Genomic DNA, 23,560 nt, shown 5'->3' with positions numbered 1-23,560 from the left:
TCGCCATAGCTGCAAATATTAGTCGGTAATATGAAGTGTTGTCAGCTGAAGTCTGATGATCCAGACGACCGTAAGGACGAAGTACGCAAAAGTACCGCTAGGCCGCGCTTCTTTAGCTCAGTGGTAGAGCACTGGACTAGTAAACCAAGGGTCGTGAGTTCCACCCTCAAAGGAAGAAGTCGAATTTTGGAAATCAGTTGCGCGTCGTGGCAGTATAGCAAACAGTATCTGTGATGACGAACAATTAGCGACATGCCTTTTATTAAGAATTACTCTCAGATGTGATTAAGGCGAATGGCGCAGATAAAGCCTTTGCCAAAGCGGTTCAGCATAAGGTGGGACGAGGCAGTCTGAATTACATTTTATAGATGTATTTCTCACATATGTCAGAGCCTATCGCGGTCGTCGTCGTCGTCGTCGTCGTCGTCGCCGCCGTCGTCGTCGCCGCCGCCGCTTCTGCAGAAGTAGCAAATGGCCATCGTGGCAAATGCGGCGAGGCACGCCCTGCCTTCGATTCCGTATGCACAAAGTGTGTGGTCTTGTTTCCCAGTCTATATTTGGTCGGTCACGTAAGAGGTTGAATGTAACGAATGGGTGGGAAAGAGCAAGGGCAGCGGCTGTGTAGAACGAAAACACAAATTATCAGGGGTGTGAGCGTTTCGAGATGAGTCATATACAAGTTGCATTTGGTCGTCAGTGACTGTGTGGCCTAATAGATATGGCGTCGGACTTCGGATCTGAAGATTACAGGTTCAAATGCTGTCACGCTCGTGTTTTATCAGTTCTGAAAAAGAAACATACCGTTTTAATGTAGCATTTGAGCAGTACGAAACCGTCTGAATGTTGCAGTTGACCATTTTCTGCTTGGAGATGCTCTTGAGCTTGAAACACACACTACAAGACCGGTGTTAACTAGCGAAATGGTCAGCAGAGTGCCGTCACCGCGAGTTTCCACTGGCACTTGCACATCTAAAACAACGTCGGAAAGTAACTCGTTCGCCTTTTGAGTCACATCAAGTATGAGTGTTAATTTTGACGCCACTAGCTCTGCAGGTTGTCATGCAATTCCTTACCTCTCAGAAATGATTATGAAATAAAAGTGCAGTACGTGAAGAGTGTGACGTTAGGAAAACATTAGGCAGCATGGAGAGATTCTGTATGGGACCACCCAACCCAAACGAGTACTGTGTGACGTGCTGCCCGGCAAGTATTCACCGAAGCAGCCCGGCTAGCTCAGTCGGTAGAGCATAAGACTCTTAATCTCAGGGTCGTGGGTTCGAGCCCCACGCTGGGCGAAACGGAATTTTGTTCCGCTGCAGATGTAAATTACCGTTTTTCTGATTAACGTGATGTAATGGAAATAGCAACTTTAAACTTTGCCTACGTCTCTGTCAGTCGCAAGGAAACTGTATTTGAAGGTGAAGGTGATTTTGTAGACATGTGTGAAAGACATGTTCTGAAATGCAAGTGTTGTTGTTTGGATAGGACATCGGTTACGTGTCAGATGTGTAGCCAAGCAGTAATGGGTCGCCATAGCTGCAAATATTAGTCGGTAATATGAAGTGTTGTCAGCTGAAGTCTGATGATCCAGACGACCGTAAGGACGAAGTACGCAAAAGTACCGCTAGGCTGCGCTTCTTTAGCTCAGTGGTAGAGCACTGGACTAGTAAACCAACGGTCGTGAGTTCCACCCTCAAAGGAAGAAGTCGAATTTTGGAAATCAGTTGCGCGTCGTGGCAGTATAGCAAACAGTATCTGTGATGACGAACAATTAGCGACATGCCTTTTATTAAGAATTACTCTCAGATGTGATTAAGGCGAATGGCGCAGATAAAGCCTTTGCCAAAGCGGTTCAGCATAAGGTGGGACGAGGCAGTCTGAATTACATTTTATAGATGTATTTCTCACATATGTCAGAGCCTATCGCGGTCGTCGTCGTCGTCGTCGTCGTCGTCGTCGTCGTCGTCGTCGCCGCTTCTGCAGAAGTAGCAAATGGCCATCGTGGCAAATGCGGCGAGGCACGCCCTGCCTTCGATTCCGTATGCACAAAGTGTGTGGTCTTGTTTCCCAGTCTATATTTGGTCGGTCACGTAAGAGGTTGAATGTAACGAATGGGTGGGAAAGAGCAAGGGCAGCGGCTGTGTAGAACGAAAACACAAATTATCAGGGGTGTGAGCGTTTCGAGATGAGTCATATACAAGTTGCATTTGGTCGTCAGTGACTGTGTGGCCTAATAGATATGGCGTCGGACTTCGGATCTGAAGATTACAGGTTCGAATGCTGTCACGCTCGTGTTTTATCAGTGCTGAAAAAGAAACATACCGTTTTAATGTAGCATTTGAGCAGTACGAAACCGTCTGAATGTTGCTGTTGACCATTTTCTGCTTGGAGATGCTCTTGAGCTTGAAACACACACTACAAGACCGGTGTTAACTAGCGAAATGGTCGGCAGAGTGCCGTCACCGCGAGTTTCCAGTGGCACTTGCACATCTAAAACAACGTCGGAAAGTAACTCGTTCGCCTTTTGAGTCACATCAAGTATGAGTGTTAATTTTGACGCCACTAGCTCTGCAGGTTGTCATGCAATTCCTTACCTCTCAGAAATGATTATGAAATAAAAGTGCAGTACGTGAAGAGTGTGACGTTAGGAAAACATTAGGCAGCATGGAGAGATTCTGTATGGGACCACCCAACCCAAACGAGTACTGTGTGACGTGCTGCCCGGCAAGTACTCACCGAAGCAGCCCGGCTAGCTCAGTCGGTAGAGCATGAGACTCTTAATCTCAGGGTCGTGGGTTCGAGCCTCACGCTGGGCGAAACGGAATTTTGTTCCGCTGCAGATGTAAATTACCGTTTTTCTGATTAACGTGATGTAATGGAAATAGCAACTTTAAACTTTGCCTACGTCTCTGTCAGTCGCAAGGAAACTGTATTTGAAGGTGAAGGTGATTTTGTAGACATGTGTGAAAGACATGTTCTGAAATGCAAGTGTTGTTGTTTGGAGAGGACATCGGTTACGTGTCAGATGTGTAGCCAAGCAGTAATGGGTCGCCATAGCTGCAAATATTAGTCGGTAATATGAAGTGTTGTCAGCTGAAGTCTGATGATCCAGACGACCGTAAGGACGAAGTACGCAAAAGTACCGCTAGGCCGCGCTTGTTTAGCTCAGTGGTAGAGCACTGGACTAGTAAACCAAGGGTCGTGAGTTCCACCCTCAAAGGAAGAAGTCGAATTTTGGAAATCAGTTGCGCGTCGTGGCAGTATAGCAAACAGTATCTGTGATGACGAACAATTAGCGACATGCCTTTTATTAAGAATTACTCTCAGATGTGATTAAGGCGAATGGCGCAGATAAAGCCTTTGCCAAAGCGGTTCAGCATAAGGTGGGACGAGGCAGTCTGAATTACATTTTATAGATGTATTTCTCACATATGTCAGAGCCTATCGCGGTCGTCGTCGTCGTCGTCGTCGTCGTCGTCATCGTCGCCGCCGCCGCTTCTGCAGAAGTAGCAAATGGCCATCGTGGCAAATGCGGCGAGGCACGCCCTGCCTTCGATTCCGTATGCACAAAGTGTGTGGTCTTGTTTCCCAGTCTATATTTGGTCGGTCACGTAAGAGGTTGAATGTAACGAATGGGTGGGAAAGAGCAAGGGCAGCGGCTGTGTAGAACGAAAACACAAATTATCAGGGGGGTGAGCGTTTCGAGATGAGTCATATACAAGTTGCATTTGGTCGTCAGTGACTGTGTGGCCTAATAGATAAGGCGTCGGACTTCGGATCTGAAGATTACAGGTTCGAATGCTGTCACGCTCGTGTTTTATCAGTTCTGAAAAAGAAACATACCGTTTTAATGTAGCATTTGAGCAGTACGAAACCGTCTGAATGTTGCTGTTGACCATTTTCTGCTTGGAGATGCTCTTGAGCTTGAAACACACACTACAAGACCGGTGTTAACTAGCGAAATGGTCAACAGAGTGCCGTCACCGCGAGTTTCCACTGGCACTTGCACATCTAAAACAACGTCGGAAAGTAACTCGTTCGCCTTTTGAGTCACATCAAGTATGAGTGTTAATTTTGACGCCACTAGCTCTGCAGGTTGTCATGCAATTCCTTACCTCTCAGAAATGATTATGAAATAAAAGTGCAGTACGTGAAGAGTGTGACGTTAGGAAAACATTAGGCAGCATGGAGAGATTCTGTATGGGACCACCCAACCCAAACGAGTACTGTGTGACGTGCTGCCCGGCAAGTATTCACCGAAGCAGCCCGGCTAGCTCAGTCGGTAGAGCATAAGGCTCTTAATCTCATGTTCGTGGGTTCGAGCCCCACGCTGGGCGAAACGGAATTTTGTTCCGCTGCAGATGTAAACTACCGTTTTTCTGATTAACGTGATGTAATGGAAATAGCAACTTTAAACTTTGCCTACGTCTCTGTCAGTCGCAAGGAAACTGTATTTGAAGGTGAAGGTGATTTTGTAGACATGTGTGAAAGACATGTTCTGAAATGCAAGTGTTGTTGTTTGGAGAGGACATCGGTTACGTGTCAGATGTGTAGCCAAGCAGTAATGGGTCGCCATAGCTGCAAATATTAGTCGGTAATATGAAGTGTTGTGAGCTGAAGTCTGATGATCCAGACGACCGTAAGGACGAAGTACGCAAAAGTACCGCTAGGCCGCGCTTTTTTAGCTCAGTGGTAGAGCACTGGACTAGTAAACCAAGGGTCGTGAGTTCCACCCTCAAAGGAAGAAGTCGAATTTTGGCAATCAGTTGCGCGTCGTGGCAGTATAGCAAACAGTATCTGTGATGACGAACAATTAGCGACATGCCTTTTATTAAGAATTACTCTCAGATGTGATTAAGGCGAATGGCGCAGATAAAGCCTTTGCCAAAGCGGTTCAGCATAAGGTGGGACGAGGCAGTCTGAATTACATTTTATAGATGTATTTCTCACATATGTCAGAGCCTATCGCGGTCGTCGTCGTCGTCGTCGTCGTCGTCGTCGTCGTCGTCGCCGCCGCTTCTGCAGAAGTAGCAAATGGCCATCGTGGCAAATGCGGCGAGGCACGCCCTGCCTTCGATTCCGTATGCACAAAGTGTGTGGTCTTGTTTCCCAGTCTATATTTGGTCGGTCACGTAAGAGGTTGAATGTAACGAATGGGTGGGAAAGAGCAAGGGCAGCGGCTGTGTAGAACGAAAACACAAATTATCAGGGGGGTGAGCGTTTCGAGATGAGTCATATACAAGTTGCATTTGGTCGTCAGTGACTGTGTGGCCTAATAGATAAGGCGTCGGACTTCGGATCTGAAGATTACAGGTTCGAATGCTGTCACGCTCGTGTTTTATCAGTTCTGAAAAAGAAACATACCGTTTTAATGTAGCATTTGAGCAGTACGAAACCGTCTGAATGTTGCTGTTGACCATTTTCTGCTTGGAGATGCTCTTGAGCTTGAAACACACACTACAAGACCGGTGTTAACTAGCGAAATGGTCAACAGAGTGCCGTCACCGCGAGTTTCCACTGGCACTTGCACATCTAAAACAACGTCGGAAAGTAACTCGTTCGCCTTTTGAGTCACATCAAGTATGAGTGTTAATTTTGACGCCACTAGCTCTGCAGGTTGTCATGCAATTCCTTACCTCTCAGAAATGATTATGAAATAAAAGTGCAGTACGTGAAGAGTGTGACGTTAGGAAAACATTAGGCAGCATGGAGAGATTCTGTATGGGACCACCCAACCCAAACGAGTACTGTGTGACGTGCTGCCCGGCAAGTATTCACCGAAGCAGCCCGGCTAGCTCAGTCGGTAGAGCATAAGGCTCTTAATCTCATGTTCGTGGGTTCGAGCCCCACGCTGGGCGAAACGGAATTTTGTTCTGCTGCAGATGTAAACTACCGTTTTTCTGATTAACGTGATGTAATGGAAATAGCAACTTTAAACTTTGCCTACGTCTCTGTCAGTCGCAAGGAAACTGTATTTGAAGGTGAAGGTGATTTTGTAGACATGTGTGAAAGACATGTTCTGAAATGCAAGTGTTGTTGTTTGGAGAGGACATCGGTTACGTGTCAGATGTGTAGCCAAGCAGTAATGGGTCGCCATAGCTGCAAATATTAGTCGGTAATATGAAGTGTTGTCAGCTGAAGTCTGATGATCCAGACGACCGTAAGGACGAAGTACGCAAAAGTACCGCTAGGCCGCGCTTCTTTAGCTCAGTGGTAGAGCATATGACTAGTAAACCAAGGGTCGTGAATTCCACCCTCAAAGGAAGAAGTCGAATTTTGGAAATCAGTTGCGCGTCGTGGCAGTATAGCAAACAGTATCTGTGATGACGAACAATTAGCGACATGCCTTTTATTAAGAATTACTCTCAGATGTGATTAAGGCGAATGGCGCAGATAAAGCCTTTGCCAAAGCGGTTCAGCATAAGGTGGGACGAGGCAGTCTGAATTACATTTTATAGATGTATTTCTCACATATGTCAGAGCCTATCGCGGTCGTCGTCGTCGTCGTCGTCGTCGTCGTCGTCATCGTCGCCGCCGCCGCTTCTGCAGAAGTAGCAAATGGCCATCGTGGCAAATGCGGCGAGGCACGCCCTGCCTTCGATTCCGTATGCACAAAGTGTGTGGTCTTGTTTCCCAGTCTATATTTGGTCGGTCACGTAAGAGGTTGAATGTAACGAATGGGTGGGAAAGAGCAAGGGCAGCGGCTGTGTAGAACGAAAACACAAATTATCAGGGGGGTGAGCGTTTCGAGATGAGTCATATACAAGTTGCATTTGGTCGTCAGTGACTGTGTGGCCTAATAGATAAGGCGTCGGACTTCGGATCTGAAGATTACAGGTTCGAATGCTGTCACGCTCGTGTTTTATCAGTTCTGAAAAAGAAACATACCGTTTTAATGTAGCATTTGAGCAGTACGAAACCGTCTGAATGTTGCTGTTGACCATTTTCTGCTTGGAGATGCTCTTGAGCTTGAAACACACACTACAAGACCGGTGTTAACTAGCGAAATGGTCAACAGAGTGCCGTCACCGCGAGTTTCCACTGGCACTTGCACATCTAAAACAACGTCGGAAAGTAACTCGTTCGCCTTTTGAGTCACATCAAGTATGAGTGTTAATTTTGACGCCACTAGCTCTGCAGGTTGTCATGCAATTCCTTACCTCTCAGAAATGATTATGAAATAAAAGTGCAGTACGTGAAGAGTGTGACGTTAGGAAAACATTAGGCAGCATGGAGAGATTCTGTATGGGACCACCCAACCCAAACGAGTACTGTGTGACGTGCTGCCCGGCAAGTATTCACCGAAGCAGCCCGGCTAGCTCAGTCGGTAGAGCATAAGGCTCTTAATCTCATGTTCGTGGGTTCGAGCCCCACGCTGGGCGAAACGGAATTTTGTTCCGCTGCAGATGTAAACTACCGTTTTTCTGATTAACGTGATGTAATGGAAATAGCAACTTTAAACTTTGCCTACGTCTCTGTCAGTCGCAAGGAAACTGTATTTGAAGGTGAAGGTGATTTTGTAGACATGTGTGAAAGACATGTTCTGAAATGCAAGTGTTGTTGTTTGGAGAGGACATCGGTTACGTGTCAGATGTGTAGCCAAGCAGTAATGGGTCGCCATAGCTGCAAATATTAGTCGGTAATATGAAGTGTTGTGAGCTGAAGTCTGATGATCCAGACGACCGTAAGGACGAAGTACGCAAAAGTACCGCTAGGCCGCGCTTTTTTAGCTCAGTGGTAGAGCACTGGACTAGTAAACCAAGGGTCGTGAGTTCCACCCTCAAAGGAAGAAGTCGAATTTTGGAAATCAGTTGCGCGTCGTGGCAGTATAGCAAACAGTATCTGTGATGACGAACAATTAGCGACATGCCTTTTATTAAGAATTACTCTCAGATGTGATTAAGGCGAATGGCGCAGATAAAGCCTTTGCCAAAGCGGTTCAGCATAAGGTGGGACGAGGCAGTCTGAATTACATTTTATAGATGTATTTCTCACATATGTCAGAGCCTATCGCGGTCGTCGTCGTCGTCGTCGTCGTCGCCGCCGCCGCTTCTGCAGAAGTAGCAAATGGCCATCGTGGCAAATGCGGCGAGGCACGCCCTGCCTTCGATTCCGTATGCACAAAGTGTGTGGTCTTGTTTCCCAGTCTATATTTGGTCGGTCACGTAAGAGGTTGAATGTAACGAATGGGTGGGAAAGAGCAAGGGCAGCGGCTGTGTAGAACGAAAACACAAATTATCAGGGGTGTGAGCGTTTCGAGATGAGTCATATACAAGTTGCATTTGGTCGTCAGTGACTGTGTGGCCTAATAGATATGGCGTCGGACTTCGGATCTGAAGATTACAGGTTCGAATGCTGTCACGCTCGTGTTTTATCAGTTCTGAAAAAGAAACATACCGTTTTAATGTAGCATTTGAGCAGTACGAAACCGTCTAAATGTTGCTGTTGACCATTTTCTGCTTGGAGATGCTCTTGAGCTTGAAACACACACTACAAGACCGGTGTTAACTAGCGAAATGGTCGGCAGAGTGCCGTCACCGCGAGTTTCCACTGGCACTTGCACATCTAAAACAACGTCGGAAAGTAACTCGTTCGCCTTCCGAGTCACATTAAGAATGAGTGTTAATTTTGACACCACTAGCTCTGCAGGTTGTCATGCAATTCCTTACCTCTCAGAAATGATTATGAAATAAAAGTGAAGTACGTGACGAGTGTGACGTTAGGAAAACATTAGGCAGCATGGAGAGATTCTGTATGGGACCACCCAACCCAAACGAGTACTGTGTGACATGCTGCCCGGCAAGTATTCACCGAAGCAGCCCGGCTAGCTCAGTCGGTAGAGCATGAGACTCTTAATCTCAGGGTCGTGGGTTCGAGCCCAACGCTGGGCGAAACGGAATTTTGTTCCGCTGCAGATGTAAATTACCGTTTTTCTGATTAACGTGATGTAATGGAAATAGCAACTTTAAACTTTGCCTACGTCTCTGTCAGTCGCAAGGAAACTGTATTTGAAGGTGAAGGTGATTTTGTAGACATGTGTGAAAGACATGTTCTGAAATGCAAGTGTTGTTGTTTGGAGAGGACATCGGTTACGTGTCAGATGTGTAGCCATGCAGAAATGGGTCGCCATAGCTGCAAATATTAGTCGGTAATATGAAGTGTTGTCAGCTGAAGTCTGATGATCCAGACGACCGTAAGGACGAAGTACGCAAAGGTACCGCTAGGCCGCGCCTCTTTAGCTCAGTGGTAGAGCACTGGACTAGTAAACCAAGGGTCGTGAGTTCCATCCTCAAAGGAAGAAGTCGAATTTTGGAAATCAGTTGCGCGTCGTGGCCGTATAGCAAACAGTATCTGTGATGACGAACAATTAGCGACATGACTTTTTTTAAGAATAACTCTCAGATGTGATTAAGGCGAATGGCGCAGATAAAGCCTTTGCCAAAGCGGTTCAGCATAAGGTGGGACGAGGCAGTCTGAATTACATTTTATAGATGTATTTCTCACATATGTCAGAGCCTCTCGCGGTCGTCGTCGTCGTCGTCGTCGTCGCCGCCGCCGCTTCTGCAGAAGTAGCAAATGGCCATCGTGGCAAATGCGGCGAGGCACGCCCTGCCTTCGATTCCGTATGCACAAAGTGTGTGGTCTTGTTTCCCAGTCTATATTTGGTCGGTCACGTAAGAGGTTGAATGTAACGAATGGGTGGGAAAGAGCAAGGGCAGCGGCTGTGTAGAACGAAAACACAAATTATCATGGGTGTGAGCGTTTCGAGATGAGTCATATACAAGTTGCACTTAGTCGTCAGTGACTGTGTGGCCTAATAGATAAGGCGTCGGACTTCGGATCTGAAGATTACAGGTTCGAATGCTGTCACGCTCGTGTTTTATCAGTTCTGAAAAAGAAACATACCGTTTTAATGTAGCATTTGAGCAGTACGAAACCGTCTGAATGTTGCTGTTGACCATTTTCTGCTTGGAGATGCTCTTGAGCTTGAAACACACACTACAAGACCGGTGTTAACTAGCGAAATGGTCAGCAGAGTGCCGTCACCGCGAGTTTCCACTGGCACTTGCACATCTAAAACAACGTCGGAAAGTAACTCGTTCGCCTTTTGAGTCACATCAAGTATGAGTGTTAATTTTGACGCGACTAGCTCTGCAGGTTGTCATGCAATTCCTTACCTCTCAGAAATGATTATGAAATAAAAGTGCAGTACGTGAAGAGTGTGACGTTAGGAAAACATTAGGCAGCATGGAGAGATTCTGTATGGGACCACCCAACCCAAACGAGTACTGTGTGACGTGCTGCCCGGCAAGTATTCACCGAAGCAGCCCGGCTAGCTCAGTCGGTAGAGCATAAGACTCTTAATCTCAGGGTCGTGGGTTCGAGCCCCACACTGGGCGAAACGGAATTTTGTTCCGCTGCAGATGTAAATTACCGTTTTTCTGATTAACGTGATGTAATGGAAATAGCAACTTTAAACTTTGCCTACGTCTCTGTCAGTCGCAAGGAAACTGTATTTGAAGGTGAAGGTGATTTTGTAGACATGTGTGAAAGACATGTTCTGAAATGCAAGTGTTGTTGTTTGGAGAGGACATCGGTTACGTGTCAGATGTGTAGCCAAGCAGTAATGGGTCGCCATAGCTGCAAATATTAGTCGGTAATATGAAGTGTTGTCAGCTGAAGTCTGATGATCCAGACGACCGTAAGGACGAAGTACGCAATAGTACCGCTAGGCCGCGCTTCTTTAGCTCAGTGGTAGAGCACTGGACTAGTAAACCAAGGGTCGTGAGTTCCACCCTCAAAGGAAGAAGTCGAATTTTGGAAATCAGTTGCGCGTCGTGGCAGTATAGCAAACAGTATCTGTGATGACGAACAATTAGCGACATGCCTTTTATTAAGAATTACTCTCAGATGTGATTAAGGCGAATGGCGCAGATAAAGCCTTTGCCAAAGCGGTTCAGCATAAGGTGGGACGAGGCAGTCTGAATTACATTTTATAGATGTATTTCTCACATATGTCAGAGCCTATCGCGGTCGTCGTCGTCGTCGTCGTCGTCGCCGCCGCCGCTTCTGCAGAAGTAGCAAATGGCCATCGTGGCAAATGCGGCGAGGCACGCCCTGCCTTCGATTCCGTATGCACAAAGTGTGTGGTCTTGTTTCCCAGTCTATATTTGGTCGGTCACGTAAGAGGTTGAATGTAACGAATGGGTGGGAAAGAGCAAGGGCAGCGGCTGTGTAGAACGAAAACACAAATTATCAGGGGTGTGAGCGTTTCGAGATGAGTCATATACAAGTTGCATTTGGTCGTCAGTGACTGTGTGGCCTAATAGATATGGCGTCGGACTTCGGATCTGAAGATTACAGGTTCGAATGCTGTCACGCTCGTGTTTTATCAGTTCTGAAAAAGAAACATACCGTTTTAATGTAGCATTTGAGCAGTACGAAACCGTCTAAATGTTGCTGTTGACCATTTTCTGCTTGGAGATGCTCTTGAGCTTGAAACACACACTACAAGACCGGTGTTAACTAGCGAAATGGTCGGCAGAGTGCCGTCACCGCGAGTTTCCACTGGCACTTGCACATCTAAAACAACGTCGGAAAGTAACTCGTTCGCCTTCCGAGTCACATTAAGAATGAGTGTTAATTTTGACACCACTAGCTCTGCAGGTTGTCATGCAATTCCTTACCTCTCAGAAATGATTATGAAATAAAAGTGAAGTACGTGACGAGTGTGACGTTAGGAAAACATTAGGCAGCATGGAGAGATTCTGTATGGGACCACCCAACCCAAACGAGTACTGTGTGACATGCTGCCCGGCAAGTATTCACCGAAGCAGCCCGGCTAGCTCAGTCGGTAGAGCATGAGACTCTTAATCTCAGGGTCGTGGGTTCGAGCCCAACGCTGGGCGAAACGGAATTTTGTTCCGCTGCAGATGTAAATTACCGTTTTTCTGATTAACGTGATGTAATGGAAATAGCAACTTTAAACTTTGCCTACGTCTCTGTCAGTCGCAAGGAAACTGTATTTGAAGGTGAAGGTGATTTTGTAGACATGTGTGAAAGACATGTTCTGAAATGCAAGTGTTGTTGTTTGGAGAGGACATCGGTTACGTGTCAGATGTGTAGCCATGCAGAAATGGGTCGCCATAGCTGCAAATATTAGTCGGTAATATGAAGTGTTGTCAGCTGAAGTCTGATGATCCAGACGACCGTAAGGACGAAGTACGCAAAGGTACCGCTAGGCCGCGCCTCTTTAGCTCAGTGGTAGAGCACTGGACTAGTAAACCAAGGGTCGTGAGTTCCATCCTCAAAGGAAGAAGTCGAATTTTGGAAATCAGTTGCGCGTCGTGGCCGTATAGCAAACAGTATCTGTGATGACGAACAATTAGCGACATGACTTTTTTTAAGAATAACTCTCAGATGTGATTAAGGCGAATGGCGCAGATAAAGCCTTTGCCAAAGCGGTTCAGCATAAGGTGGGACGAGGCAGTCTGAATTACATTTTATAGATGTATTTCTCACATATGTCAGAGCCTCTCGCGGTCGTCGTCGTCGTCGTCGTCGTCGCCGCCGCCGCTTCTGCAGAAGTAGCAAATGGCCATCGTGGCAAATGCGGCGAGGCACGCCCTGCCTTCGATTCCGTATGCACAAAGTGTGTGGTCTTGTTTCCCAGTCTATATTTGGTCGGTCACGTAAGAGGTTGAATGTAACGAATGGGTGGGAAAGAGCAAGGGCAGCGGCTGTGTAGAACGAAAACACAAATTATCATGGGTGTGAGCGTTTCGAGATGAGTCATATACAAGTTGCACTTAGTCGTCAGTGACTGTGTGGCCTAATAGATAAGGCGTCGGACTTCGGATCTGAAGATTACAGGTTCGAATGCTGTCACGCTCGTGTTTTATCAGTTCTGAAAAAGAAACATACCGTTTTAATGTAGCATTTGAGCAGTACGAAACCGTCTGAATGTTGCTGTTGACCATTTTCTGCTTGGAGATGCTCTTGAGCTTGAAACACACACTACAAGACCGGTGTTAACTAGCGAAATGGTCAGCAGAGTGCCGTCACCGCGAGTTTCCACTGGCACTTGCACATCTAAAACAACGTCGGAAAGTAACTCGTTCGCCTTTTGAGTCACATCAAGTATGAGTGTTAATTTTGACGCGACTAGCTCTGCAGGTTGTCATGCAATTCCTTACCTCTCAGAAATGATTATGAAATAAAAGTGCAGTACGTGAAGAGTGTGACGTTAGGAAAACATTAGGCAGCATGGAGAGATTCTGTATGGGACCACCCAACCCAAACGAGTACTGTGTGACGTGCTGCCCGGCAAGTATTCACCGAAGCAGCCCGGCTAGCTCAGTCGGTAGAGCATAAGACTCTTAATCTCAGGGTCGTGGGTTCGAGCCCCACACTGGGCGAAACGGAATTTTGTTCCGCTGCAGATGTAAATTACCGTTTTTCTGATTAACGTGATGTAATGGAAATAGCAACTTTAAACTTTGCCTACGTCTCTGTCAGTCGCAAGGAAACTGTATTTGAAGGTGAAGGTGATTTTGTAGACATGTGTGAAAGACATGTTCTGAAATGCAAGTGTTGTTGTTTGGAGAGGACATCGGTTACGTGTCAGATGTGTAGCCAAGCAGTAATGGGTCGCCATAGCTGCAAATATTAGTCGGTAATATGAAGTGTTGTCAGCTGAAGTCTGATGATCCAGACGACCGTAAGGACGAAGTACGCAATAGTACCGCTAGGCCGCGCTTCTTTAGCTCAGTGGTAGAGCACTGGACTAGTAAACCAAGGGTCGTGAGTTCCACCCTCAAAGGAAGAAGTCGAATTTTGGAAATCAGTTGCGCGTCGTGGCAGTATAGCAAACAGTATCTGTGATGACGAACAATTAGCGACATGCCTTTTATTAAGAATTACTCTCAGATGTGATTAAGGCGAATGGCGCAGATAAAGCCTTTGCCAAAGCGGTTCAGCATAAGGTGGGACGAGGCAGTCTGAATTACATTTTATAGATGTATTTCTCACATATGTCAGAGCCTATCGCGGTCGTCGTCGTCGTCGTCGCCGCCGCCGCTTCTGCAGAAGTAGCAAATGGCCATCGTGGCAAATGCGGCGAGGCACGCCCTGCCTTCGATTCCGTATGCACAAAGTGTGTGGTCTTGTTTCCCAGTCTATATTTGGTCGGTCACGTAAGAGGTTGAATGTAACGAATGGGTGGGAAAGAGCAAGGGCAGCGGCTGTGTAGAACGAAAACACAAATTATCAGGGGGGTGAGCGTTTCGAGATGAGTCATATACAAATTGCATTTGGTCGTCAGTGACTGTGTGGCCTAATAGATAAGGCGTCGGACTTCGGATCTGAAGATTACAGGTTCGAATGCTGTCACACTCGTGTTTTATCAGTTCTGAAAAAGAAACATACCGTTTTAATGTAGCATTTGAGCAGTACGAAACCGTCTGAATGTTGCTGTTGACCATTTTCTGCTTGGAGATGCTCTTGAGCTTGAAACACACACTACAAGACCGGTGTTAACTAGCGAAATGGTCAGCAGAGTGCCGTCACCGCGAGTTTCCACTGGCACTTGCACATCTAAAACAACGTCGGAAAGTAACTCGTTCGCCTTTTGAGTCACATCAAGTATGAGTGTTAATTTTGACGCCACTAGCTCTGCAGGTTGTCATGCAATTCCTTACCTCTCAGAAATGATTATGAAATAAAAGTGCAGTACGTGAAGAGTGTGACGTTAGGAAAACATTAGGCAGCATGGAGAGATTCTGTATGGGACCACCCAACCCAAACGAGTACTGTGTGACGTGCTGCCCGGCAAGTATTCACCGAAGCAGCCCGGCTAGCTCAGTCGGTAGAGCATAAGACTCTTAATCTCAGGGTCGTGGGTTCGAGCCCCACGCTGGGCGAAACGGAATTTTGTTCCGCTGCAGATGTAAATTACCGTTTTTCTGATTAACGTGATGTAATGGAAATAGCAACTTTAAACTTTGCCTACGTCTCTGTCAGTCGCAAGGAAACTGTATTTGAAGGTGAAGGTGATTTTGTAGACATGTGTGAAAGACATGTTCTGAAATGCAAGTGTTGTTGTTTGGAGAGGACATCGGTTACGTGTCAGATGTGTAGCCAAGCAGTAATGGGTTCGCCATAGCTGCAAATATTAGTCGGTAATATGAAGTGTTGTCAGCTGAAGTCTGATGATCCAGACGACCGTAAGGACGAAGTACGCAAAAGTACCGCTAGGCCGCGCTTCTTTAGCTCAGTGGTAGAGCACTGGACTAGTAAACCAAGGGTCGTGAGTTCCACCCTCAAAGGAAGAAGTCGAATTTTGGAAATCAGTTGCGCGTCGTGGCAGTATAGCAAACAGTATCTGTGATGACGAACAATTAGCGACATGCCTTTTATTAAGAATTACTCTCAGATGTGATTAAGGCGAATGGCGCAGATAAAGCCTTTGCCAAAGCGGTTCAGCATAAGGTGGGACGAGGCAGTCTGAATTACATTTTATAGATGTATTTCTCACATATGTCAGAGCCTATCGCGGTCGTCGTCGTCGTCGTCGCCGCCGCCGCTTCTGCAGAAGTAGCAAATGGCCATCGTGGCAAATGCGGCGAGGCACGCCCTGCCTTCGATTCCGTATGCACAAAGTGTGTGGTCTTGTTTCCCAGTCTATATTTGGTCGGTCACGTAAGAGGTTGAATGTAACGAATGGGTGGGAAAGAGCAAGGGCAGCGGCTGTGTAGAACGAAAACACAAATTATCAGGGGGGTGAGCGTTTCGAGATGAGTCATATACAAATTGCATTTGGTCGTCAGTGACTGTGTGGCCTAATAGATAAGGCGTCGGACTTCGGATCTGAAGATTACAGGTTCGAATGCTGTCACACTCGTGTTTTATCAGTTCTGAAAAAGAAACATACCGTTTTAATGTAGCATTTGAGCAGTACGAAACCGTCTGAATGTTGCTGTTGACCATTTTCTGCTTGGAGATGCTCTTGAGCTTGAAACACACACTACAAGACCGGTGTTAACTAGCGAAATGGTCAGCAGAGTGCCGTCACCGCGAGTTTCCACTGGCACTTGCACATCTAAAACAACGTCGGAAAGTAACTCGTTCGCCTTTTGAGTCACATCAAGTATGAGTGTTAATTTTGACGCCACTAGCTCTGCAGGTTGTCATGCAATTCCTTACCTCTCAGAAATGATTATGAAATAAAAGTGCAGTACGTGAAGAGTGTGACGTTAGGAAAACATTAGGCAGCATGGAGAGATTCTGTATGGGACCACCCAACCCAAACGAGTACTGTGTGACGTGCTGCCCGGCAAGTATTCACCGAAGCAGCCCGGCTAGCTCAGTCGGTAGAGCATGAGACTCTTAATCTCAGGGTCGTGGGTTCGAGCCCCACGCTGGGCGAAACGGAATTTTGTTCCGCTGCAGATGTAAATTACCGTTTTTCTGATTAACGTGATGTAATGGAAATAGCAACTTTAAACTTTGCCTACGTCTCTGTCAGTCGCAAGGAAACTGTATTTGAAGGTGAAGGTGATTTTGTAGACATGTGTGAAAGACATGTTCTGAAATGCAAGTGTTGTTGTTTGGAGAGGACATCGGTTACGTGTCAGATGTGTAGCCAAGCAGTAATGGGTCGCCATAGCTGCAAATATTAGTCGGTAATATGAAGTGTTGTCAGCTGAAGTCTGATGATCCAGACGACCGTAAGGACGAAGTACGCAAAAGTACCGCTAGGCCGCGCTTTTTTAGCTCAGTGGTAGAGCACTGGACTAGTAAACCAAGGGTCGTGAGTTCCACCCTCAAAGGAAGAAGTCGAATTTTGGAATTCAGTTGCGCGTCGTGGCAGTATAGCAAACAGTATCTGTGATGACGAACAATTAGCGACATGCCTTTTATTAAGAATTACTCTCAGATGTGATTAAGGCGAATGGCGCAGATAAAGCCTTTGCCAAAGCGGTTCAGCATAAGGTGGGATGAGGCAGTCTGAATTACATTTTATAGATGTATTTCTCACATATGTCAGAGCCTATCGCGGTCGTCGTCGTCGTCGTCGTCGCCGCCGCCGCTTCTGCAGAAGTAGCAAATGGCCATCGTGGCAAATGCGGCGAGGCACGCCCTGCCTTCGATTCCGTATGCACAAAGTGTGTGGTCTTGTTTCCCAGTCTATATTTGGTCGGTCACGTAAGAGGTTGAATGTAACGAATGGGTGGGAAAGAGCAAGGGCAGCGGCTGTGTAGAACGAAAACACAAATTATCAGGGGTGTGAGCGTTTCGAGATGAGTCATATACAAGTTGCATTTGGTCGTCAGTGACTGTGTGGCCTAATAGATATGGCGTCGGACTTCGGATCTGAAGATTACAGGTTCGAATGCTGTCACGCTCGTGTTTTATCAGTTCTGGAAAAGAAACATACCGTTTTAATGTAGCATTTGAGCAGTACGAAACCGTCTGAATGTTGCTGTTGACCATTTTCTGCTTGGAGATGCTCTTGAGCTTGAAACACACACTACAAGACCGGTGTTAACTAGAGAAATGGTCGGCAGAGTGCCGTCACCGCGAGTTTCCACTGGCACTTGCACATCTAAAACAACGTCGGAAAGTAACTCGTTCGCCTTTTGAGTCACATCAAGTATGAGTGTTAATTTTGACGCGACTAGCTCTGCAGGTTGTCATGCAATTCCTTACCTCTCAGAAATGATTATGAAATAAAAGTGCAGTACGTGAAGAGTGTGACGTTAGGAAAACATTAGGCAGCATGGAGAGATTCTGTATGGGACCACCCAACCCAAACGAGTACTGTGTGACGTGCTGCCCGGCAAGTATTCACCGAAGCAGCCCGGCTAGCTCAGTCGGTAGAGCATAAGACTCTTAATCTCAGGGTCGTGGGTTCGAGCCCCACACTGGGCGAAACGGAATTTTGTTCCGCTGCAGATGTAAATTACCGTTTTTCTGATTAACGTGATGTAATGGAAATAGCAACTTTAAACTTTGCCTACGTCTCTGTCAGTCGCAAGGAAACTGTATTTGAAGGTGAAGGTGATTTTGTAGACATGTGTGAAAGACATGTTCTGAAATGCAAGTGTTGTTGTTTGGAGAGGACATCGGTTACGTGTCAGATGTGTAGCCAAGCAGTAATGGGTCGCCATAGCTGCAAATATTAGTCGGTAATATGAAGTGTTGTCAGCTGAAGTCTGATGATCCAGACGACCGTAAGGACGAAGTACGCAATAGTACCGCTAGGCCGCGCTTCTTTAGCTCAGTGGTAGAGCACTGGACTAGTAAACCAAGGGTCGTGAGTTCCACCCTCAAAGGAAGAAGTCGAATTTTGGAAATCAGTTGCGCGTCGTGGCAGTATAGCAAACAGTATCTGTGATGACGAACAATTAGCGACATGCCTTTTATTAAGAATTACTCTCAGATGTGATTAAGGCGAATGGCGCAGATAAAGCCTTTGCCAAAGCGGTTCAGCATAAGGTGGGACGAGGCAGTCTGAATTACATTTTATAGATGTATTTCTCACATATGTCAGAGCCTATCGCGGTCGTCGTCGTCGTCGTCGCCGCCGCCGCTTCTGCAGAAGTAGCAAATGGCCATCGTGGCAAATGCGGCGAGGCACGCCCTGCCTTCGATTCCGTATGCACAAAGTGTGTGGTCTTGTTTCCCAGTCTATATTTGGTCGGTCACGTAAGAGGTTGAATGTAACGAATGGGTGGGAAAGAGCAAGGGCAGCGGCTGTGTAGAACGAAAACACAAATTATCAGGGGGGTGAGCGTTTCGAGATGAGTCATATACAAATTGCATTTGGTCGTCAGTGACTGTGTGGCCTAATAGATAAGCCGTCGGACTTCGGATCTGAAGATTACAGGTTCGAATGCTGTCACGCTCGTGTTTTATCAGTTCTGAAAAAGAAACATACCGTTTTAATGTAGCATTTGAGCAGTACGAAACCGTCTGAATGTTGCTGTTGACCATTTTCTGCTTGGAGATGCTCTTGAGCTTGAAACACACACTACAAGACCGGTGTTAACTAGCGAAATGGTCAGCAGAGTGCCGTCACCGCGAGTTTCCACTGGCACTTGCACATCTAAAACAACGTCGGAAAGTAACTCGTTCGCCTTTTGAGTCACATCAAGTATGAGTGTTAATTTTGACGCCACTAGCTCTGCAGGTTGTCATGCAATTCCTTACCTCTCAGAAATGATTATGAAATAAAAGTGCAGTACGTGAAGAGTGTGACGTTAGGAAAACATTAGGCAGCATGGAGAGATTCTGTATGGGACCACCCAACCCAAACGAGTACTGTGTGACGTGCTGCCCGGCAAGTATTCACCGAAGCAGCCCGGCTAGCTCAGTCGGTAGAGCATAAGACTCTTAATCTCAGGGTCGTGGGTTCGAGCCCCACGCTGGGCGAAACGGAATTTTGTTCCGCTGCAGATGTAAATTACCGTTTTTCTGATTAACGTGATGTAATGGAAATAGCAACTTTAAACTTTGCCTACGTCTCTGTCAGTCGCAAGGAAACTGTATTTGAAGGTGAAGGTGATTTTGTAGACATGTGTGAAAGACATGTTCTGAAATGCAAGTGTTGTTGTTTGGAGAGGACATCGGTTACGTGTCAGATGTGTAGCCAAGCAGTAATGGGTTCGCCATAGCTGCAAATATTAGTCGGTAATATGAAGTGTTGTCAGCTGAAGTCTGATGATCCAGACGACCGTAAGGACGAAGTACGCAAAAGTACCGCTAGGCCGCGCTTCTTTAGCTCAGTGGTAGAGCACTGGACTAGTAAACCAAGGGTCGTGAGTTCCACCCTCAAAGGAAGAAGTCGAATTTTGGAAATCAGTTGCGCGTCGTGGCAGTATAGCAAACAGTATCTGTGATGACGAACAATTAGCGACATGCCTTTTATTAAGAATTACTCTCAGATGTGATTAAGGCGAATGGCGCAGATAAAGCCTTTGCCAAAGCGGTTCAGCATAAGGTGGGACGAGGCAGTGTGAATTACATTTTATAGATGTATTTCTCACATAGGTCAGAGCCTATCGCGGTCGTCGTCGTCGTCGTCGTCGCCGCCGCCGCTTCTGCAGAAGTAGCAAATGGCCATCGTGGCAAATGCGGCGAGGCACGCCCTGCCTTCGATTCCGTATGCACAAAGTGTGTGGTCTTGTTTCCCAGTCTATATTTGTTCGGTCACGTAAGAGGTTGAATGTAACGAATGGGTGGGAAAGAGCAAGGGCAGCGGCTGTGTAGAACGAAAACACAAATTATCAGGGGTGTGAGCGTTTCGAGATGAGTCATATACAAGTTGCATTTGGTCGTCAGTGACTGTGTGGCCTAATAGATATGGCGTCGAACTTCGGATCTGAAGATTACAGGTTCGAATGCTGTCACGCTCGTGTTTTATCAGTTCTGAAAAAGAAACATACCGTTTTAATGTAGCATTTGAGCAGTACGAAACCGTCTGAATGTTGCTGTTGACCATTTTCTGCTTGGAGATGCTCTTGAGCTTGAAACACGCACTACAAGACCGGTGTTAACTAGCGAAATGGTCAGCAGAGTGCCGTCACCGCGAGTTTCCACTGGCACTTGCACATCTAAAACAACGTCGGAAAGTAACTCGTTCGCCTTTTGAGTCACATCAAGTATGAGTGTTAATTTTGACGCCACTAGCTCTGCAGGTTGTCATGCAATTCCTTACCTCTCAGAAATGATTATGAAATAAAAGTGCAGTACGTGAAGAGTGTGACGTTAGGAAAACATTAGGCAGCATGGAGAGATTCTGTATGGGACCACCCAACCCAAACGAGTACTGTGTGACGTGCTGCCCGGCAAGTATTCACCGAAGCAGCCCGGCTAGCTCAGTCGGTAGAGCATGAGACTCTTAATCTCAGGGTCGTGGGTTCGAGCCCCACGCTGGGCGAAACGGAATTTTGTTCCGCTGCAGATGTAAATTACCGTTTTTCTGATTAACGTGATGTAATGGAAATAGCAACTTTAAACTTTGCCTACGTCTCTGTCAGTCGCAAGGAAACTGTATTTGAAGGTGAAGGTGATTTTGTAGACATGTGTGAAAGACATGTTCTGAAATGCAAGTGTTGTTGTTTGGAGAGGACATCGGTTACGTGTCAGATGTGTAGCCAAGCAGTAATGGGTCGCCATAGCTGCAAATATTAGTCGGTAATATGAAGTGTTGTCAGCTGAAGTCTGATGATCCAGACGACCGTAAGGACGAAGTACGCAAAAGTACCGCTAGGCCGCGCTTTTTTAGCTCAGTGGTAGAGCACTGGACTAGTAAACCAAGGGTCGTGAGTTCCACCCTCAAAGGAAGAAGTCGAATTTTGGAATTCAGTTGCGCGTCGTGGCAGTATAGCAAACAGTATCTGTGATGACGAACAATTAGCGACATGCCTTTTATTAAGAATTACTCTCAGATGTGATTAAGGCGAATGGCGCAGATAAAGCCTTTGCCAAAGCGGTTCAGCATAAGGTGGGATGAGGCAGTCTGAATTACATTTTATAGATGTATTTCTCACATATGTCAGAGCCTATCGCGGTCGTCGTCGTCGTCGTCGCCGCCGCCGCTTCTGCAGAAGTAGCAAATGGCCATCGTGGCAAATGCGGCGAGGCACGCCCTGCCTTCGATTCCGTATGCACAAAGTGTGTGGTCTTGTTTCCCAGTCTATATTTGGTCGGTCACGTAAGAGGTTGAATGTAACGAATGGGTGGGAAAGAGCAAGGGCAGCGGCTGTGTAGAACGAAAACACAAATTATCAGGGGTGTGAGCGTTTCGAGATGAGTCATATACAAGTTGCATTTGGTCGTCAGTGACTGTGTGGCCTAATAGATATGGCGTCGGACTTCGGATCTGAAGATTACAGGTTCGAATGCTGTCACGCTCGTGTTTTATCAGTTCTGGAAAAGAAACATACCGTTTTAATGTAGCATTTGAGCAGTACGAAACCGTCTGAATGTTGCTGTTGACCATTTTCTGCTTGGAGATGCTCTTGAGCTTGAAACACACACTACAAGACCGGTGTTAACTAGAGAAATGGTCGGCAGAGTGCCGTCACCGCGAGTTTCCACTGGCACTTGCACATCTAAAACAACGTCGGAAAGTAACTCGTTCACCTTTTGAGTCACATCAAGTATGAGTGTTAATTTTGACGCCACTAGCTCTGCAGGTTGTCATGCAATTCCTTACCTCTCAGAAATGATTATGAAATAAAAGTGAAGTACGTGACGAGTGTGACGTTAGGAAAACATTAGGCAGCATGGAGAGATTCTGTATGGGACCACCCAACACAAACGAGTACTGTGTGACGTGCTGCCGGCAAGTATTCACCGAAGCAGCCCGGCTAGCTCAGTCGGTAGAGCATGAGACCCTTAATCTCAGGGTCGTGGGTTCGAGCCCCACGCTGGGCGAAACGGAATTTTGTTCCGCTGCAGATGTAAATTACCGTTTTTCTGATTAACGTGATGTAATGGAAATAGCAACTTTAAACTTTGCCCACGTCTGTGTCAGTCGCAAGGAAACTGTATTTGAAGGTGAAGGTGATTTTGTAGACATGTGTGAAAGACATGTTCTGAAATGCAAGTTTTGTTGTTTGGAGAGGACGTCGGTTACGTGTCAGATGTGTAGCCAAGCAGTAATGGGTCGCCATAGCTGCAAATATTAGTCGGTAATATGAAGTGTTGTCAGCTGAAGTCTGATGATCCAGACGACCGTAAGGACGAAGTACGCAAAAGTATCGCTAGGCCGCGCCTCTTTAGCTCAGTGGTAGAGCACTGGACAAGTAAACCAAGGGTCGTGAGTTCCATCCTCAAAGGAAGAAGTCGAATTTTGGAAATCAGTTGCGCGTCGTGGCCGTATAGCAAACAGTATCTGTGATGACGAACAATTAGCGACATGCCTTTTATTAAGAATTACTCTCAGATGTGATTAAGGCGAATGGCGCAGATAAAGCCTTTGCCAAAGCGGTTCAGCATAAGGTGGGACGAGGCAGTCTGAATTACATTTTATAGATGTATTTCTCACATATGTCAGAGCCTCCCGCGGTCGTCGTCGTCGTCGTCGTCGCCGCCGCCGCCGCTTCTGCAGAAGTAGCAAATGGCCATCGTGGCAAATGCGGCGAGGCACGCCCTGCCTTCGATTCCGTATGCACAAAGTGTGTGGTCTTGTTTCCCAGTCTATATTTGGTCGGTCACGTAAGAGGTTGAATGTAACGAATGGGTGGGAAAGAGCAAGGGCAGCGGCTGTGTAGAACGAAAACACAAATTATCAGGGGGGTGAGCGTTTCGAGATGAGTCATATACAAATTGCATTTGGTCGTCAGTGACTGTGTGGCCTAATAGATAAGCCGTCGGACTTCGGATCTGAAGATTACAGGTTCGAATGCTGTCACGCTCGTGTTTTATCAGTTCTGAAAAAGAAACATACCGTTTTAATGTAGCATTTGAGCAGTACGAAACCGTCTGAATGTTGCTGTTGACCATTTTCTGCTTGGAGATGCTCTTGAGCTTGAAACACACACTACAAGAC

At 46.5% G+C, this 23,560-nt stretch overlaps 15 non-coding genes across 15 annotated transcripts; all 15 read left to right on the top strand.

Moving 5' to 3' along the window:
* Window positions 1–1,222: 1,222 nt before the first annotated feature.
* Trnak-cuu (transfer RNA lysine (anticodon CUU)) lies at window positions 1,223–1,295 on the top strand. The gene has a single exon. It is a non-coding gene; the product is annotated as a tRNA-Lys (tRNA).
* A 1,448-nt stretch (window positions 1,296–2,743) lies between these two features.
* Trnak-cuu (transfer RNA lysine (anticodon CUU)) lies at window positions 2,744–2,816 on the top strand. The gene has a single exon. It is a non-coding gene; the product is annotated as a tRNA-Lys (tRNA).
* A 1,448-nt stretch (window positions 2,817–4,264) lies between these two features.
* Window positions 4,265–4,337, top strand: Trnak-cuu (transfer RNA lysine (anticodon CUU)). The gene has a single exon. It is a non-coding gene; the product is annotated as a tRNA-Lys (tRNA).
* A 1,448-nt stretch (window positions 4,338–5,785) lies between these two features.
* On the top strand, window positions 5,786–5,858 carry Trnak-cuu (transfer RNA lysine (anticodon CUU)). The gene has a single exon. It is a non-coding gene; the product is annotated as a tRNA-Lys (tRNA).
* A 1,451-nt stretch (window positions 5,859–7,309) lies between these two features.
* On the top strand, window positions 7,310–7,382 carry Trnak-cuu (transfer RNA lysine (anticodon CUU)). The gene has a single exon. It is a non-coding gene; the product is annotated as a tRNA-Lys (tRNA).
* A 1,436-nt stretch (window positions 7,383–8,818) lies between these two features.
* On the top strand, window positions 8,819–8,891 carry Trnak-cuu (transfer RNA lysine (anticodon CUU)). The gene has a single exon. It is a non-coding gene; the product is annotated as a tRNA-Lys (tRNA).
* Window positions 8,892–10,327: 1,436 nt separating this feature from the next.
* On the top strand, window positions 10,328–10,400 carry Trnak-cuu (transfer RNA lysine (anticodon CUU)). The gene has a single exon. It is a non-coding gene; the product is annotated as a tRNA-Lys (tRNA).
* Window positions 10,401–11,836: 1,436 nt separating this feature from the next.
* Window positions 11,837–11,909, top strand: Trnak-cuu (transfer RNA lysine (anticodon CUU)). The gene has a single exon. It is a non-coding gene; the product is annotated as a tRNA-Lys (tRNA).
* Window positions 11,910–13,345: 1,436 nt separating this feature from the next.
* Window positions 13,346–13,418, top strand: Trnak-cuu (transfer RNA lysine (anticodon CUU)). The gene has a single exon. It is a non-coding gene; the product is annotated as a tRNA-Lys (tRNA).
* A 1,430-nt stretch (window positions 13,419–14,848) lies between these two features.
* On the top strand, window positions 14,849–14,921 carry Trnak-cuu (transfer RNA lysine (anticodon CUU)). The gene has a single exon. It is a non-coding gene; the product is annotated as a tRNA-Lys (tRNA).
* Window positions 14,922–16,352: 1,431 nt separating this feature from the next.
* Window positions 16,353–16,425, top strand: Trnak-cuu (transfer RNA lysine (anticodon CUU)). The gene has a single exon. It is a non-coding gene; the product is annotated as a tRNA-Lys (tRNA).
* Window positions 16,426–17,858: 1,433 nt separating this feature from the next.
* Window positions 17,859–17,931, top strand: Trnak-cuu (transfer RNA lysine (anticodon CUU)). The gene has a single exon. It is a non-coding gene; the product is annotated as a tRNA-Lys (tRNA).
* A 1,430-nt stretch (window positions 17,932–19,361) lies between these two features.
* Window positions 19,362–19,434, top strand: Trnak-cuu (transfer RNA lysine (anticodon CUU)). The gene has a single exon. It is a non-coding gene; the product is annotated as a tRNA-Lys (tRNA).
* A 1,434-nt stretch (window positions 19,435–20,868) lies between these two features.
* Trnak-cuu (transfer RNA lysine (anticodon CUU)) lies at window positions 20,869–20,941 on the top strand. The gene has a single exon. It is a non-coding gene; the product is annotated as a tRNA-Lys (tRNA).
* Window positions 20,942–22,370: 1,429 nt separating this feature from the next.
* Trnak-cuu (transfer RNA lysine (anticodon CUU)) lies at window positions 22,371–22,443 on the top strand. Its single transcript has one exon. It is a non-coding gene; the product is annotated as a tRNA-Lys (tRNA).
* The last annotated feature ends 1,117 nt before the right edge of the window (window positions 22,444–23,560 follow it).

The sequence above is a fragment of the Schistocerca gregaria genome, chromosome 8, assembly GCF_023897955.1.
Source record: "Schistocerca gregaria isolate iqSchGreg1 chromosome 8, iqSchGreg1.2, whole genome shotgun sequence".
Classification (NCBI taxonomy): Eukaryota; Metazoa; Arthropoda; class Insecta; order Orthoptera; family Acrididae; genus Schistocerca; species Schistocerca gregaria.
The sequence above is the reverse complement of the archived record's forward strand: the minus strand, read 5'-3'. Positions and strand labels throughout refer to the sequence as shown.